Here is a 12,948-nt window from a genome sequence, read left to right as displayed (position 1 = left end):
CCAATTTTGGGCACCAAACTTTAGAAAGGATGTCAAGGCCTTAGAGATGGTGCAGAGGAGATTTAATAGAATGGTACCAGCAATGAAAGACTTCAGTTACACGGAGAAACTAGAGAAACAGGGGTTGTTCTCCTTAGAGCAGAGAAAGTTAAGGGGAGATTTGATAGCGGTGTTCATAATCATGAAGGGTTTAGATAGAGTAAATAAGGAAAAACTGTTTCTAGTGGCAGAAAGGTCGGTACCAGAGGATACAGATTTAAGGTGATTGGCAAAAGAACCAGAGGTGACATGAGGAAGAAAATATTTAGGCAGCGAATTGTTATGATTTAGAATGCACTGCCTGAAAGGGCGGTGGAAGCAGATTCAATAGTAACTTTCAAAAGGGAATTGGATAAATACTTGTAGTGGAAAAACCTGCAGGGCTATGGGGAAAGAACAGGAGAGTGGGACTAATTGGATAGCTCTTTCAAAGAACCAGCATGGGTATAATGGGCAGAATGGTCTCCTTTGTGCCGTATCATTCTATGATTCCATTAATGTATTCGTATGAAAGTCCACTGACAACAATTTTAAAAACTTGTTTAATAGAAATGGCTTTTGACCGTCATTAAAATATCAGACAAAGGGATTTCATATAAATGCACCTCTTATTAATATTGCACAGTGAAATTTCACCCCAAAAGGTTTTCAATTCTTTCTTAGTAAATTACACAATAAACGATGCTAACAAAGTTTAAGTGCTTCTTGTCTGACCTGGCTGCCCTCTGCTTCATCCTGTCCTCTGACAACCAATCTGTAGATGTTATATTTTCCAGCAAGTTTAATTCAGTAACTCAATCAACAGCATAAATCAAGATGCAGTCTGAAAACATTACCTCAATTTCCATCCCACTACATCTATTGAAAAATATGAAATCATTTTACCTTCAGTATATTCCCCTTTTATAGAACTTTGACGTAAGACCTATTTTAGCATATTGATCCATAGCACCCTGCATCTACCACTACGGACAGGGTGCTGGAAAGTGGGATTAGAATGGGCACCTGGTTGTTCTTCGAGCCAGCGCGGACACGATGGGCCGAATGGTGTATCTTTTCTATGGTTCTGTGGTTCTATTTATTGGCTACCAGTAAATAGTCATCATTTTGTTAATGGTAGCTAAACCTTGAAGTTTTATTGAATCAAAAGCCCTTTAAAATATTGTCAACAGTATTATTAGATCCCCTGTGGCATTGTTTGTAGTGAATCAAATGAGTGTGACAGGGAAAAATGTTACAGGCAGTAAGTATAACACTTACAGGAAGCTATATGCAAGAGCTTTAATATATTATACATAGTCAATTTTTGTTATAAATTACCAAAGCAATTTAACTTCTAGATATAACAAATCTTTATTTTCAAAAACAAATTTCCAGTGATAATGTAGGACATTTTAATAGGTCTATGAATCTCTGGTTGAACATTATCTGGAACCAGATTGGGAATTGCTCCAAGATTTTAAAACTTGGAAATGATGCTATTCATTATTATTGTCTGAATGCTCAATATCAAGTTCTTCTCTCTGCTATTTTACCAAAGAGGTTAACTCATTTATATTAAGTGGGTTAATGCCTTGATGAAGACAACAGACAAAAGAATTTGATAAGAAGTCACTAAGTGATCGTAGAAGTTTGGAACTCTCTTCCGCAAACGGCAATTGATACTAGCTCAATTGCTAAATTTAAATCTGAGTTAGATAGCTTTTTGGCAACCAAAGGTATTAAGGGATATGGGCCAAAGGCAGGTATATGGAGTTAGATCACAGATCAGCCATGATCTTATCAAATGGCAGAGCAGGCACGAGGGGCTGAATGGCCTACTCCTGTTCCTATGTTCCTATCACGCAGGGAGCTCTTAGAAGATCTCGGTTAGGATGTTGAGTTGGCATATTCATTGAGGATCACCAACCTACAGAATGTTTTTCATTAAATAGATATTGATCTTTTGAGTAGTCTCTCAAGACATTTTTTAGTTACTTTTACTGATACCTATGGGACGCAAACTAATTCCAGATCTTGTACCAGTGCTGTTTTCTGTTTATCCACCGTTTAACAGACCAAATAACAGGCAACAGAGAAGGAATCATTCAAAACTATTTTCAAGGAAATTGTCCCTTATTATGGAATTCAATAGTGGTTCTGTCAGCTAATCTCTGATTCAATGGAGGCCGTAATCTAAATCAAGAGGGTAGTTAATAAGAGCCAAGCCTGAGACTATTTAAATAGTTAGGGCTATTTTAACCTAACTTGCCAGTTGGGAAACTGATGGGATTGGATGCAACGTTGGTTTTACACCCAACCCAATTCTGAAATGGCGAGTAATATCGGGTGGGGTGTAAATCCAATGTTCCACACGATCACCTTGGTTTCCTGGTTAAAATTGCCCACAGTATAGACTTGTTTGTTCTCTCCACGCATACTGACTTAGCTGTTGTGTGTTTCCAGCTTTTTCTGTTTTTGTTTCAAATGGTTGCATACATCTGAAGAGATAAAAATAATTGTGGTTTTAAAACACGGGATGATGATTATTGCTTGAAAAATTGAGGCTGTTTCTTTATAAACGAGGGGATTAAGAGGTGATTAAAATTATGAAGGAACGGGACAGAGTAAATAGAAACATACTGTTTCTGATGATTGAGGGGTCTAGAATGAAGGGACATAGATATATAAATGTTCAAGATTTAGGACGGAGAGCAGGAGAAATTTACTTTACTCAAAGGGTTGTGAGGCTGTGGAATATACGACTGGAGTTAGTGATCGAATCAGAGACCATGTCGCCATTTAATAGGTTGGATAGCTGGTTGAAGGAAAGGAGAATAAATGGATATAGGAACATGGGCATATGGGATTGGGATTACTGCTCGTGTGGAAGGTAATCACCAACAAGGACTGGTTGGGCCGAATGGCCTGTTTCCATGTTGTAATTTCTACGTAATTAAAGTAAGGTAGAACTGAATGGTCTTTAATATTTCCCTTTTCTGGACATTTTAAGATTAATCTCTCGGAATGGAGCTTACAGACGCCAACATATTGATTACAGTAGCTAGACTCTCCTTCAAACCTGTTATTTTTAAAGCTTGAAAGTCGCTCTTATGGATTCCATCATATAGATTTTTTTTCCTTGATGTAACAAAAGTTAAATCTGCTCATGAAATCAGTTTCTTAAGACTAATGTAGTCCTTTTGGGTTTGCCATTAAGGAAGGTACCAAGGGGTTTTCTTCAAATTTTTCTGAGTAGTTCTTGTTGGAATTATCCATGTTTGTGCTGGATTTCTGTGAAGCAAGTTCAAGAGGTTCATGTGCCTGAATCACACCTATTGTCTCTGTAATACATAAAATATCTCCTTTTCTGCAGCAGCTGTTGCAGTTATATTTCTGCATACCTGACTTTCAGCCACGCTCAAACTATTTTGAATTCCATCTAATAAACATTGTTGTACAAGTACAAAGGCATCTTCTGGGTTCCATCATTTTCCTATTCATCCATAGAATCATAAAGTATGCTTCTGTGAGTGCAACAATGTCATTTTCTATTATTCCATTGTAACAACCATTGATGGCTACATCTTTGGTGAATGGAACAGTAGGAAAGGTTTCTTTCATTTAAAAAATGTGCTCCTTTTTTCTCTTCACACAGTCTCCTCATGTCATGTATGCTTCTTGGCTGCAAGAACAACATGGAAGCTTAGTCCCTGACCTATGTCAATACCACTGTACAGTTGGCTGCTAAAAGATGCTTGAGAGGGCGAATGTTTTCTCTCCAGCCCCATGAAATAGTGGTTGGTCTCCACATAGAGCTTTTTCATGACTGTATCAGGAACTTAAGATATGTGGAATTACTGGCCCTGAAATTCCTGGCTGAAAAGGAAGGAATGCCAAATCTCTGGTGGGGGAGGGAACAGGAATTTGGGGCCATAAGACCATAAGAGATAGGAGCAGGAGTAGGCCATTCGGTCCCTCAAGCCTGCTCCGCCATTCAATGAGATCATGGCTGATCTGATTTTTACCTCAACTCCACTTTCCCGCCTTTTCCCCATATCCTTTGACTCCCTTGCTGATCAAAAATTTGTCTAACTCAGCCTTGAATGTATTCAATGACTCAGCCTCCACAGCTTTTTGGGGTAAAGAATTCCAAAGATTCACGACCCTCTGGGAGAAGAAATTCCTCCTCATTTCCGTCTTAAATGGGCGACCCCTTATTCTGAGACTATGCCCCCTAGTTTTAGATTCCCCCATGAAGGGTAACATCCTCTCAGCATCTACCCTATCGAGTCCCCTCAGAATCTTGTATGTTTCAATAAGATCTCCTCTCATTCTTCTAAACTCCAATCAGTATAGACCCAACCTGTTCAATCTTTCCTCATAAGACAACCCTTCCATACCCGGAATCAACCTAGTCAACCTTCTCTGAATTGCCTCCAATGCAAGTATGTCCTTCCTTAAATAAGGGCACCAGAACTGTACGCAGTACTCCAGGTGTGGTCTCACCAGCACCCTGTACAGTTGTAGCATGACTTCCCCTGCTTTTATACTCCATCCCCCTAGAAATAAAGGCCAATATTTCATTTGCCTTCCGTATTACCTGCTGCACCTGTAAGTTGACTTCTTGTGTTTCATGTACGAGGACATCCAGATCCCTCTGTACCGCAGCATTTTGTAGTATTTCTCCATTCAAATAATATTTTGCTTTTTTATTTTTCCTCCCAAAGTGGATGACTTCACATTTTCCCACATTATATTCCATCTGCCAAATTTTTGCCCATTCGCTTAACCTGTCAATATCCCTTTGCAGACACTTTGGGCTCGAATTTAGCAGGCCTGCGGGTTCCCAGCGGGTGGTCCTCCGGGAGCGTGGAAAACGCGGGCGGCTAATCGCGTGCGTCCCCCACGCGATCGCGGGATAATTGGACCGATTAAGCCCTGCTTCCGGGTTCTCCGCTCCCCAGCTGCGTGCCGGCCGGCTGCGCATGCGCAGTACCGTCGACGCGATGTAGGAGCTCCACTTAAAGGGGCAGTCTCCCAAAGCCCCTCCTGCTGCAATCAGTAGGTTTCTGACGATGGCTCAGCCAAGGGGAAAGGCTGCGCCCCGTTTTTCCGACCTAGCGCTGCAGCTGATGCTGGAGGACGTGAGGAGGAGGAGGGACACGCTCTTCCCAGAGGATGGACGCAAGTTCCCTGCCGCCGCCACCAGGAAGGCATGGGCAGAGGTGGCGGCGGAGGTGAGCAGCAGGGGCAACACCCCAAGGACTTGGGAGCAGTGCCGCAAGCGCTTCAATGACCTGACTAGGTCTGGCAAGGTGAGTACACCAACGCACCCTCCCACATCCCGTCCCCACCATCACGCCAAACAGATCACAACCCCCTCCTGCACAGTCACCACTGCGCTCCATCAGCAATCCTCACAGCCACTCATTCACCATCCTCGCTGTGCACGCAAGTACCCACCGTCCCTGACCCCACCCGAACACTACCACACACCCCAATCCCCATGCAATGGGATGGGCACGTGGCACACGCATCCTCCCATCCATCTGCGCTACGCTCAACCCAACCACACCGATGTTCGATGCGTCTCACGATGCAATACGCACCCACTCACACATCTGTGTTTTGCCTTCACAGGAGAAGAGGAGCAAGAACAATCGCGAAAGGGCACGCACCGGAGGTGGCCCGCCGCAAGTGGTGGAGCTCACCGACGCCGAGGTGGAGGCGCTCGACCTCGCCCGCACGCGACATTGCCTGTCGGTGGCCGATGGCGAGTGTGTCGCTGCCGAAACGGCCGGTAAGGGAAAGCTGACACTCAACACCCATGATCGCGAGTGACCGTATCATCACCTGCCATCAGGCGCACTGTCAAGTTGGCCCACATGCCTCAAAGTGCCCTCTGTTCTCTTGCAGGTCCGTCTGTGTGTGAAGCGATCGAGGAGGGCGATTCCTCAGAGGACATGGCGGTCTCTGAGGGTGCATCGTCACATCAGAGCCAACCATCCACCAGCGCAGAGACACGCACCTCGGTGGGTCCCCCTCGCCAACTAGTTGGGGTAGCACTGGTGGCAGGGGCAGCCGCGGAGGGTCCGCGACGGAGGGAGCACTCATCTCCAGGCTCTGCTCAGCCGGACCCAGATGCTGAACCCAGGGGGCCACCAGTGAAAAGGAGAGTCGTCGAGGGGCACCAGCTAATTGCTGAGGTACTGGGAGAGGTGCCGCGCGCATTGTCCACAATAGCGCAGGCGATGGAGGATTCCAACTCCTGCATGCGGGCATTGGTGGCGCAGGCACAGGAGGGTACCGGCGACACAGTGTCGCGGGTAGGTGCGGGACTGTCTGCGGTGGAGGACAGGCTGGCCTCCCTCGAGCATCACGCACAGCTCCAGATCGAGTCCTTGCAGGCCCTGACAACGTCTGTACGGATTCAGGGTGAGCAACATTCCACCGCCATCAACAGGCTGACGGATACACTAGGGGTGGCCTTGCAAGGCCTCACACATGCCATCCAAACTGCCGTCCAGCAGGGTGGAAGGGGTGATGTGGGCCGAGGCCACGAGAGGGATGATGGTGACCGGGGACATGGAAGCGGGGACGCTTCTCAAGGCGCCCCCACGTCCCACCCGTCGCCCACCTCTCAACCAGTACCCGCAATGGTGCCTCCTCTCCAGGTGGCCGAGTCTGCCCCTGCCCCGGTGCAGGAGGAGCAGTCTGTGGAGGTGCCCTCACGGGCACCGAAACCCAGGGGCCGTCCGCCAAAAGCATTTACCCGGTCAAGGCGAGAACACGAGCAACCTGCCACTACCTCTGCTGGAGCCACAGGGGTAGCACCACGTAGGGGTACCCGGAAAAGAAATGCAAAGGCGTTATAATCACAAAGGGAATACACCAGGGTGTCTATTAATTTGTACATTTTTTTTATATCATGTCACATTGGAGATATTAAATACTCTATTCTCACCACTCCTGCCACCTCTCGTCCATTCTTCCGCGGCTTGTGCAATAGGTGCGTTCCGTGGAGGCCATCATGACGGCGAACACCTGCTGCCGCCCATTGGGCACACCGCTGTGGGTGCAGGAGTACTGGCAACAGTCTTCAGTGGAGGGGGCTGGTATGGCTGCTCGCATGTGCAGGTGAGGAGATGCGAGCGCCTCGCACTGTCTGACTCTAGGAGAACCGTTGACGTATGAGTGCCTCCCTGGCCCGGCAACCATCCCGGTGAGTCGTGGTTCGGCGCATGGGTCGTCCACTATCCTCTGGCGCGTCCTCCTCCTCCTCCTCCTCGCCCTCGCCGTCCTCAATGTGGGTGGCGGGTGTGGATGGGGCCTCCTCCAGCGGCACCCCTCTCTGTTGGGTCATGTTGTGCAGGGCACAGCAGACAACTATGATTCGTCCCACTCTGAATGGTGTGTATTGGAGCGCTCCCCCAGAACGATCAAGGCACCTGAAGCGCATCTTGAGAAGCCCTATGGTCTGCTCAATTGTAGACCTGGTAGCAGTGTGGCTGTCATTGTACCGACGCTGCGGCTCGGTGATGGGGTTCCTCAGAGGTGTCATAAGCCACGTGTGCAGGGGATATCCCTTGTCGCCGAGGAGCCAGCCGTTGCCGGCGTTGGGTGCCTGCAGGATGGGCGGGACGGCGGACTCCCTGAGGACGAAGGCATCGTGGCAGCTGCCGGGGTATCTGGCGCACCCGTGTAGGAATCTCTGGCGGTGGTCACAGATGAGCTGGGCGTTCATGGAGTGATACCCCTTCCTGTTGATGAACAGCCCTGGCTCATGCGGAGGTGCCCGTATTGCGATGTGGGTGCAGTCGATTACACCCTGCACCCGTGGGAAGCCGGCCATGGCATGGAATCCAACCGACCTCTCCATCTGGCTGCGCTCGTCCATGGCGAAGTTGATGTAGTGCGAGGCCCTGCGGAACAACCCATCGGTGACCTGCCTTATGCACTTGTGTGCAGAGGACTGACAGACCCCGGTGATGTCCCCGGTGGCACCCTGGAAGGAACCGGATGCGAAGAAGTTGAGGGCAGTGGTGACTTTGACGGCGACAGGTAAGAAGATGCTGCTTGGTCCATCAGGGAGCAGCTCGTCGTTAAGGAGGCTGCAGATGTCGGCGACTACCTGGCGATTGACTCTGAGCCGACGTATGCACTGCTCCTCGGAGAGGTCCATGAAGCTGAGCCTCGCTCTGTAGACCCTGTGCGGAGGGTAGTGCCTCCTGCGACGCATCTCTCTCTGCGGTTGCCCTCCCTCCTGCTGTGCAGGTGGGTGTGCCACCGCACCGTGTTGGGGGGCCCCACGTCTCCGAGGCGGACGGCGTGGACTGCGAGGCTGCTGGGGCTGGTCATGCTGTTCGTCCTCCGACGATGTCAACACACCACCCATCTGGCAGGTGTTGGTCTGAGGGGTTGTGCAGGGTAGGTGGGTGTTTCCTCGGACTGGGGCTGCGGTTTCGTGTTGGTCTGTCCTCTGGCTTGGCGGGGGGTGGTGGAGGGCAGGGGTTGCCCTATGTGACGCGGTGGCCTCCTGCGTGGGTGAGGGCTCTCCCCCGTAGAGTGCACCTTGGCACCTGCCACAGGCTGCTGGCTGCAACACGCCTGGTTGAGGAGGGACTGTTTCCCCCAGTGTGTGAAACTCACTGCCTTGAACCTAAAATCCCACACTTCCTCTTTTGACAGCTGCTTCAGCTCATTAAATGACCACAACAAGCAAGGTAAGTACACTCAAGTGGAACCCCGCTGGCTTTAATTGCCTGCGGGATTCCCACCAGCGGGGCTTACGCGCGCAGCCCCGCACGTCAGCGCGGTACCCGGAAGTGGCCGGGATTTCGTCGCGATCCGGTCACGTGACCGGATATCGGGATTTTCGGGGCCACCCCGCTGGGAACCCGCCGGAAACACGACGCCAAAATCGAGCCCTTTGTGTCCTCATCGCAACTTGCTTTTCCACCTATCTTTGTATCATCAGCAAATTTGGCCACAAGACACTATGTTCCTTCATCCAAGTCATTGATATATATTGTAAATAGTTGAGGCCCCATCACAGAGCCCTGCGGCACCCCACTAGTTACAGATTGCCATTTTGAAAATGACCCTTTTATCCCGACTCTTTGTTTTCTGTTAGTTAGCCAATCCTCTATCCATGTCAGTATATTACCCTCAACACCATGAGCTCTTATCTTGTGCAGTAATCTTTTATGTGGCACCTTATCGAATGCTTTTTGGAAATCCAAATATACTGCATCCATTGGTTCCCCTTTATCCACCCTGCCCGTTACTTCCTCAAAGAACTCTAATAAATTCGTCAGACACGATTTCCCCTTCATAAAACCATGTTGACCCATTTCAGCCGGAGGTCTGTCCCATTTGCTGTGCCCCTTTACATTCTGGTGGAGGGCATGGGCGGATTTTCCACTGGCTCTCACCACGTCAAGGGGGAAAATCTGGGCTGCCCGGAAATTGTGCCCATTACATCTTCCATAGGCTTCAGTGGAACTTTGAGAGTTGATGTGAGTCCCATTGAGGCCTTTAGAAAGGATGCCAAATAGTTACTGGACTAAGGTAACTGCTCCCAGAGGGGATTGATAACCTTAGCCTGCAGGAATAAAGACTGCACTGAGAACAGAGATGTTTTTGGTCATTATTGTCTTTGGTCCAGAAGGGCCTGGAGTCATCTCAGGCTGAGCAGGTATGGATTGCTCTGCCTTCCAGCAGATGTGTCAGTGTAGGCACCATATAAATGCCCTTGCAGTGTGATGCACTTGCCTATGTCATGCAAATGATCCCATCCCCAGAAATGGGGATGAGGCTGATGGCTTAGGGCTAGGGTGAACAGGGGTTTTGATTTGCTGCGCTTGTGCCAATGGAGTGTGCCCCCATGGATTACAGGGCCATTGTTTGAGTCCTAGACTTTCCATTTCATGGTGTTACACCTTGACTCTCCAATGCACAGTCCAAAATGCCATCCTTCTTTCATATTACAAGTTGATTTCCTGTGGAATTTCTCGAGGATTTATATAGATTGGTTTCTTACCCGTTCCTGCTGCTGGTGGATGATGTGCAGCATGCCAGGGGTGGGTCATAATTGGAAGTAGAGTCTTTCCTCTCTCCCAACTTCCTCTCTTTGCTGCAAAACCTTTCCCTGCTTTCTATGGCCTCATTCCCTGCCTCCTCTTATTTTCTGATGTTATTATGTTGGTGGCTCTCCATTCCACAGCTATCTTATAACTTCATTTGAGGTCAACTCGTACTCAATTTAGCTTGGTTGCAATCTTGCTTTGCATTCCATTTGTTTTTCTCAGCCACTTAGTTTGAAAAAACAATTCATGTTGGCTGATTTGGGCATGTGTTTGAGATGTTGGGATGCTTCTGAATATTAGGAGTCAATTGGCTGGCTTGTGCAAGCTTTGCATCATGAAATATGGGGGAGGAGGGTATAGCTTGAGTTTAGGAGGCCTGGTGGTTTGTGTCATGTTGTTTGAGGAGGAGGAGAGGGAAAATCTGAAGTCAGGCTTATCGGCAAGTTTGTTATATCTGTTTAAATTTTGAATTCTTTTTATGTAATCGATTCGTGGGGTGGTTGGGGGATTGTTATGTATCTCAGAGATTGTTTTCTGGGAATATATGGTTTGAAAAATAATAAATGGAGGAAAGCTTAGCATGATATGATTGGTGAATAAAAAAAATACAGTGAAGTAGAAAAGAAACATTTGGAAAGGTGCAACAGACAGAAACAGCCAATGAGGAAGAAGAAAATTGACATTGCCAGCTGGATCCACGATAGACTTGCTGCTTGACATTCGCAGAAGAGTCAACAGATCTGAACCAGACATTATCATCTTCACCAACTGGGTGGTAACCTGGCAGAAATCTTCGATGAGAATTGGGTGGGTTCTATAATTGGGTGGGCAAACTGCTCCACCAGGCTACTCGCCAGGTGGTAACAACAGAAATTTACCCCAAGATACTTCATTTTAAAGATTCTCTTAACAAGAAGAAAATTATGCCCAATGGGCCGAGTTCTCTGATATATTTTCGGTACTAATGCCTAGTAGCTTCGGCGTTAAACACAGTGAACAGCGAATATTGAAACTAGCAGAGGAAACTGCTAAGAAAGAAATTTGGAGCTCTCCATCATGGAAGCTAAAATGGACTTTTTTTTTGCTCTTATTAGGGTTTGTTTGTAGCATTACTGGCTCCAACATTCACTTCACAACACCACCTAGTGACAGAGCCTCCAACTACAGTGTGACATTTGACATAGCAAAATTGAACAGGGGATGTTAACACAACAATTTACAATGGGTAAATGTTGACACAGAAGTGTGACCAAAAATCCTGACAACTGGAAGTGAGATTTGTAGACAGGAAGGTGCAAGATTTTTAATAATATGTAGATACTTTTAAATGTGTCACAACATTCACGCAAAGTTAATTTATTTTAATTTAATCCCTGGTTTGTGCTGAATGAACTAGTCTCAGTCAAGTTGGCAGTCGGGATACTACAATTGGTCTCAGGATCCCTCAGTTGGAGAAGGGAAAAAGTCGGTCAGGCCTTATCTGCCCTTTAGACTGATTGCTATTCAGTAACTCTTTCAGGAAGTACGTGTGGGGATGTAAGACGAAGGCAGAATCATCCTCGGCTGCTATTCCGCCTCTACACCATCCTCACAGTTGAATAGCCTACCACCAGTTACTGGTACTGTCAAGCATATGTATACTGGCCCCTTAGGGGAGATACTAAACGTCACTATCACCTGTTGAACCGTCGTTCAGCAAGGATTCAATGGCAGAGGGAAGGGAGAAAATTAGCGAGGAGAGAAAAAAAAGACTGAGAATGCCTTTCTCCAGTTAATCAAAGACGATTAGTTGGATTCATAAAGAATAGGCTCACCACTTTGAATATCCATCATCTTATTAATATGCTATGTCACATGGGGCATGTGAAACATCAAACTGTAACCATATTTTGTAGATGCTTAGAAAGCATTTAATAGGGTGAAATGAAGATACTTCTGGCAGGTTCTACATCATTTTGGCTAATGGCCCTAATTCCATAAAATGGAGCTTTTGAATCATCATGAACTTGCAGAATCAGTAGTCGCAGAGGGATTGGCTTCTGACTCCTTGCTTCTCTATTGATTAATGCACTGGGTCTGTTCCCTCCCACCTTTGCTGGTATTTGGCAGCGGTTAACTCTTGAATGTACGTGACTGCCTCAGCGTATTTTACCAGACAACAAATAACATTTGGAGATTTTCCTTACAAAATGTACTTTTTATGTTATTTTTAAGTAGAGCTTAATTTAATCTCTCTTGGATTTATTTGTGACAATTTCAGTTTGTATAATTAGGTTTGACAAGTCCAGAATGAGTTGGTGTCCATACTGGAGATGCAGATGGCTACATTGGCCCAGAAATTACTCACCGTCCCTGAATGGCGTCCTGTCTCTCCGTCAGGTGAATCGATTGCGCAGGTTTGTGAATGCACACGTGCGCAGTAAAACCCCGAAATCGCGAACTTGCTCCCATTGGTTTGCTGGCGGTTTGACAGTTCCGAATTAAAGGGACATGGCATGCTAAAATCATAGAAATCATTAAATGTTCGTAAACTTACCCGTCTGCCTAGCTGGAACGAAGATACTTACGCCACCAAAAGGTACGCTGAAAAATACCAGCCCGACACTACTTTTTAAAAGCGCGGTGACTGTTAATGACTGCGAAGCAACAAAAAATTAAATTTTAAAAATGTGGAATATCAAATTACTCATTTTAATATTTCTTGATCATTAAAAAAAATTAAAAATTAAAAACTTCTGTAAGTTTCATTAAATGAAATCATTTGCTTGGCTTTTTATAACAAGATAAGTTAAATTTTTATTTAAACTAACATACAGAGATTTACTTTAAAAGAATGAGT

At 46.7% G+C, this 12,948-nt stretch overlaps 1 long non-coding RNA gene across 6 annotated transcripts in view; it reads left to right on the top strand.

Moving 5' to 3' along the window:
* Positions 1-12,948, top strand: part of LOC137301872 (uncharacterized) — a 135,494-nt gene that overhangs the window by 23,029 nt on the left and 99,517 nt on the right. The gene's annotated exons all lie outside the window — the stretch shown is intronic.

The sequence above is a fragment of the Heptranchias perlo genome, chromosome 34 (genome assembly GCF_035084215.1).
Source record: "Heptranchias perlo isolate sHepPer1 chromosome 34, sHepPer1.hap1, whole genome shotgun sequence".
Lineage (NCBI taxonomy): Eukaryota > Metazoa > Chordata > Chondrichthyes > Hexanchiformes > Hexanchidae > Heptranchias > Heptranchias perlo.
The sequence above is the reverse complement of the archived record's forward strand: the minus strand, read 5'-3'. Positions and strand labels throughout refer to the sequence as shown.